Genomic DNA, 6,156 nt, shown 5'->3' with positions numbered 1-6,156 from the left:
TCTGACAGGGAGAGCCATGATCAAAGAGTAGTTTTCTTTAGGAAAAAAATCTATGAAAAAACAAGGTAACAGAAATAATTTAAAATGTTCAAGACATTAAATGCAGGACTGACTCCATATTGCCATTTAATATGCTTTGTATTAAAGGATATAAAAACATCTATGGATTGTTAAGCTGACACCTAAGACAGTCAAAGCCTCCCATAATTCAATATCCCACACTATTTTCTGGTTGTACTAGCAAATAAACAACTAGCAAATGATTTCACCTCTTTACAAAAAGCATTTACACTTAAAAAATGGGATGACATGGGATTCCCTCCTTCTTAAAAATATTTCTAGAGCTACTAACAAACTTGCATTTACAAAATAGTTGATAAAAGTATTCCTCTGTATTGTACAAGAAGGGAGACAGGGACCACTGAAAAGACATGGTATATGGTATTAATCAGACTTGACTTCTTTCTCTCCTGCATCATCAGAGGCTGAACTCTCCTCAGTTTTCGTTTCCCCATTTGTCTTTAGTTTCTCGGTTAGCCACTTCGGCCTGTTTTCCCTTTGCTCCCCTTTTCCCTTGTGTTTGCACTTTTTTGTCTGAAGATTTATCCTTCGTTGTTGCCTTTTACGGCTTTGCTTCCACTTTTGCAGGAGGTGTAGCTGACAACCGCAGGGGTCTCCTCTTGGGCTCTTCCTTGGCGGCCCCTTCGGTGGAGCTGCCTTTCCTCTTGGGCATCCTGGCGGCAGTGAGGGCGCCTGCCCGGTGCCTGCAGGCTGCAGCGCGCCAAGAGCCTTCGCGACACTGGGCTGCCTGGCCGCTGCCACTCCTCCTGTGTCTGGAGTTGGTGGGTTCTTGGTCTCCCTGACTTCAAGAATAAAACCGCGGACCCTCACAGTGAGTGTTACAGTTCTTAAAGACAGTGTGTCCAGAGTTTGTTCTTTCAGAGGTTCAGATGTGTCTGGAGCTTCTTCCTTCTGGTGGGTTCGTGGTCTGACAGACAGGGGTAAAGCTGCAGACCTTGCAGTGAGTGTTACAGCTCTTAAAGGCGGCGCATCTGGAGTTGTTCCTGAGGTGGGTTCGTGGTCTTGTAGGCTTCAAGAGTGAAGCTACAGACCTTTGCTGTGAGAGTTACAGCTCATAAAGGCGGTGTGCACCCAAAGACTGAGCAGCAGCCAAATTCATTGCAAAGAGCAAGCCAATACTTCCACCACTGTGGAAGGGAAGGCAGAGGCTGGCAGCCGGCTAGCTCCAGCAGCCTGCTTTTATTCCCTTATCTGACCCCACCCACATCCTGCTGATTGGTCCATTTTACAGAGAGCTGATTGGTCCGTTTTGACAGAGCACTGATTGGTGCATTTACAATCCTTTAGCTAGACCCAGAGTGCTAGACAGAGAAGTTCTCCAAGTCCCCACTAGGTTAGCTAGATACAGAATACTGATTGGTGTATTTACAAACCTTGAGCCAGACACAGAGTGTTGATTGGTGTGTTTTTGATCCCTTAGCTAGACATAAAAAGTCTACAAGTCCACACTAGACTCAGAAGCGCAGCTTGCTTCACCTAGTGGATCCTGCACAGGGGCTGAGGGGGGAGCTGCCTGCCGGTCCCACTGACTGCACCCATACTCCTCAGTCCCTGGGCGGTTGATGGGACCAAGTGCAGTCTGGCTGTGCCGGAGCCCACCGCGGGAGTGACTGGGGCATGGCAGGCTGCAGGTCCTGAGCCCTGCCCGTCAGGGAGGCAGCTAAGGCCCGGCAAGAACTCCAGCGCAGCACCGGCGGGCTGGCACTGCTGGGGGACCCGGCACACCCACCGCAGCTGCTGGCCCGAGTGCTAAGCCCCTCACTGCCCTGGGCCTGCAGCGCTGGCCAGCAGCTCTCAGTGCTGGCCTGCCCAGCCGGGGCCAGTCGGAACTCACTCTGGACTGTGAGCCCAGTGTGCAGCCCCGGTTCCGGCTGGCGCCTCTCCCTCCACACCTCCCCACAAGCAGAGGGAGCCGGATCCAGCCTCGGCCTGCCCAGAGAGGGGCTCCCACAGTGCAGTGGCGAGCCGAAGGGCTCCTCAAGCACCACCAGAGTGGACTCCAAGGCCAAGGAGGCACTGAGAATGAGGGCTGCTAGCACATTGTCACCTCTCACTCTGGCCACCCAAGCTGCTGAGACCCACCTCCATTTCTTTTCTCATAGCCTTTGTACTCCTTATGTCATCATTTGTCGTGATGTCAGATCTATGTTTCTTACCTGATATCATTTTCCTTCTATCTGAAAGACATCCTTTAGCATTTCTTGCAGTAAAGTTCTGCTGGTGATGGATTCTTTCAGATTTTTTTCTTCCCATCTCTTTCAATATCTTTCAGCCTTTGTATGTCTGCTAAAGCACTTTTTTTTTCCTTTTGCTTTTGAAAGGTATTTTCACTGGACATAGATTTCAGGTTGACAGAGGATTTTTTTTTCTTTCAATACATTGAAGATGTTGTTTCACCATCTTCTCACTTGCATTGATTTCAGTGACTAATCTGCTGTCATTCTAAGTTTTGTTCCTTTGTGCATAAGGTGATTTTTTCCCCTTTGGCTGCTTGTATTATTTTTTTTCTTAATCACTAGGGTTGAGCAGTTTGAATGTGATGTTCCTTTGTGCAATTTTCTTTGGGTTCATATAAGCTTCTTTGTTCTGTGGGTTTGTACTTTTCATCAAATTTGGAATATTTTTGGCCATTATGTCTTCAAATATTTTTTTCTATTTCTCCCTTTCTCTCCTCTCTTTCAGGAACTCTAGTTAGATGTCTATTAGACTGCTTGACTGTTCCCCTGTGGTTGTTTTTTAAATTCCCTTTCTGTTGTCTCATTTTAGATTGTTTCTATTATTATCTTCAAGTTCACTAAGTTTTTCTTCTGTAACATCTCATATGCTGTTAATTCTCTCCAGTATATTTTGATCTCACATATTATTGTTTCATCTCTAAAATTAGATTTGGGTCTCTGTTTTGCTTTTTTATGATATGGAATACAACTATCACAATCATTTTAATATCTTTGCTCATTCTAACTCTATATCAGTTATGATTCACTTTCAACTGATTAATTTTATCCTCATTATGGGTCATATTTTCCTGTTTCCTGTATAGCTGGTTATTGGTTATTTTTACTGGGTTGCAGACATCATGAACTTTAACATGTTGGGTGCTAGATATTTTTTTAATTCTTTAAACATTGTTGGGCTTCATTCCAGAAGACAGTTAAGTTATTTTGGAAGCTGTTTGGTCCTTTTGTATCTTGCTTTTAAGATTGTTAGTTGGAAGCAGAGCAGTGCTCAATCTAAGCCTAGTTATTCCCAATGATTGAGGCAGAAGCTTTTGTATACTCTACCAGTGCTGTATAAACCTTTAAGTTTTTCTGTCCGGCTGGTGAGGAATAAGCATTATTTCTGGCCCTGTTACTTCTGATTCATTTGGGTCTTTCCTTGACGAAAGTACGTGTTTCCTGTCTAATGGTAAGAGTCTTTCCTTACATGGTTATGCTTATCAGTACACAGCTGAATATTCGAGGGGATCCTCTGCAGGTATCTGGAGTTCTCTTTCTGTGCATCTCTCTTCTCTCTGAAATTCTTTCCATTAAACTTTATCTGCTTTGGTCTCCCTGGACTCAAAGGCCTCAACTCAGGGATTCTTCAAGACTCCATTTAGGCTCCCCCTTCCTGTGCCATGGCCTAGAAACTCTCTTTGGACATACCCCACCCCCAAGCCATAAACAGAGCACCAAGAAAATAACTTATAGAGATTTGGGTGTTCACAATACAGGGAGACTAGAATCTCATTCCCTAGGTGTACAACTTCCTACGCAGTAGTCTTGTTGACCTGTCCCACAACTACATTTCAAGGAAAAGGAAATTGGAGATGGGTAGAGAGAAGCGATCACTGGAAATGAGCATAGCAAGAATGCATGTTTTCATGAGTCAAATACCAGGAGAGTAGGAGGCCTTTAACCATGTTTCTCATGCCCCAGCTAGTAGGCATTCTGCTGGTTGAAGTGACTCCAGCAGCCAGAGACAGTGGGGGTACACCAATGGGGTACACCACCCCTTGAAGGTGTCAAGAAAATGGTTCCCCTGAAGAACCTCACAGGTGCTCCCACCAGAACCAGCAGTAGGAAACCTGCCACAGAGAGGGTACAAATGTCTAGTCAACATTTGCCAGAGAAGCGGTAATGCATAGCAATTTTAGTAATGAGCTCAACTAGTTAAAAAGACTGGTACCCTTTCCTTTTAATCTCTCCTCCATGCCGTCAAACTCAGGAGAGCTTGGAAAGGAAGAAGAGGGTGAGAACAATGAACCAACAGCTCTTGTCTCCCTGTCCTTGTCCCCTGAGTTACAATTAAGCAGGGGCTGGGGAAGGAGAGATGAGACTAGAGCTTATAAATGGCTACACATTGTTTAATAACTGAAGGCAACTAGCAAGTTATGTATCTGCCTAGGATACTATTGAGAGAGCAGTGACTGGAGAAGAAGAAAACTAATTCATGTTTGTTCTCCAGTGAGTTCAAACTGCCAGATTAACTGGTTACCTTTCTATCACCCAACACAGTCTCCAGTACGTAAGAGGCTATTTACTAAATTAGCCAACTAATAAACCTTAATTATTTGGAATTACACTTTTCAGTTGATATGAGTAAATAATTCAAATTTAAACATCTGTCAAGACTAAATCTTAGACATTAGGAAGCAGCACTGATGCTCCAATACTTAGTTTGATCAAAGAAATTCAACCATATGAATCATAGTTTTGATTATAAAAGTAATTATTTTAACTTTTTTATTACTGAGCTAGTTATTCCCTTTGTGTTGTTTTTCAGTATTTGTGGTGAATTTCTCTTTTCTCTACATTAAGAAAAACAATACACTTTTACAAAATACTGTCTGAGGCTAACCTGATATCTCCATGTGACAGTTCTTTGCTGTAACTCCCACCCTCATATAGCATCATATGTAATCCACAAGATATTTATACTGCCCATTGTGATAGATAGGTCTCTTTACCACTAGATGGCCTGATCCTCTCAAAAAATGAATGAGAGCAATTGGTGATTCTGGCATTAATTGTCCTAGAAGTGAAGAGAACTATTTCAAGTAAGTGTATGGAGCTGAAATATTTTAATTGTAACAAATAAGCTTTAATTGGCTTTCCCTGATTTTTAAAAAATGGATTATTCTCACTTCCATTAATAGATCTTAATTAATATCTCTCCATTTTATGTTTTTCCCACATGGTGTATGCTATGTATTACTATTGCCTTTTAAATTTTTCAGACTATCTTGCTATGGTAGTGATTAGGAATAAGCTGTCTAATTCCCATTATCACACATCTCTTTAAACTGTATACTTATAGCTTCATCATTAGAAAAATATTCATTGTCTTTCAAAAGTTTCATTATGGCTGGGTGTGGTGGCTTACACTTGTAGTCCCAGCACTTTGGGAGGCCGAAGCAGGTGGATCACCTGAGGTCAGGAGTTCGAGACCAGCCTGGCCAACAAGGTGAAACCCTGTCTCTACTAAAAATACAAAAAGTAGCTGGGGATGGGGGAATGTGTCTGTAATCCCAGCTACTTGGGAGGCTGAAGCAGGAGAATTGCTTGAACCCAGGAGGCAGAGGTTGCAGTGAGCTGAGATCACCACTGAACTCCAGTCTAGGGGATAGAGTGAGACTCTGTCTCAAAAACAAAAGACAAAAGTTTCATTAGGAGAGACAAATGAAGAGGCTTCATGGAAAAAAAAAAATGGGGTCTGTTCCAAGATGGCCGAATAGGAACAGCTCCGGTCTGCAACTCCTAGCGTGATCGACACAGAAGATGGGTGATTTCTGCATTTCCAACTGAAATATTCAATCTCATTGGGACTGGTTGGACAGTGGGTGCAGCCCACAGAAGGTGAGCTGAAGCAGAGCAGGGCAATGCCTTACCCAGGAAGCGCAAGGGGTTGGGGAATTTCCCTTTCCAAGCCAAGAGAAGCCATGATAGACTGTACCTGGAAAAATGGGACACTCCCGCCTAAATACTGCATTTTTCCAATGGTCTTAGCAAACGGCACACCAGAAGATTATATCCCACGCCTGGCTCAGTGGGTCCCACACCCATGGAGCCTGGCTCACTGCTAGCATAGCAGTCT

At 43.6% G+C, this 6,156-nt stretch overlaps 1 pseudogene; it reads right to left on the bottom strand.

Moving 5' to 3' along the window:
- Positions 1-225: 225 nt before the first annotated feature.
- On the bottom strand, positions 226-733 carry LOC114678208 (non-histone chromosomal protein HMG-14 pseudogene; annotated as a pseudogene).
- Positions 734-6,156: the final 5,423 nt, after the last annotated feature.

This window comes from Macaca mulatta, chromosome 1 (assembly GCF_049350105.2).
Source record: "Macaca mulatta isolate MMU2019108-1 chromosome 1, T2T-MMU8v2.0, whole genome shotgun sequence".
NCBI lineage: Eukaryota > Metazoa > Chordata > Mammalia > Primates > Cercopithecidae > Macaca > Macaca mulatta.
The sequence above is the reverse complement of the archived record's forward strand: the minus strand, read 5'-3'. Positions and strand labels throughout refer to the sequence as shown.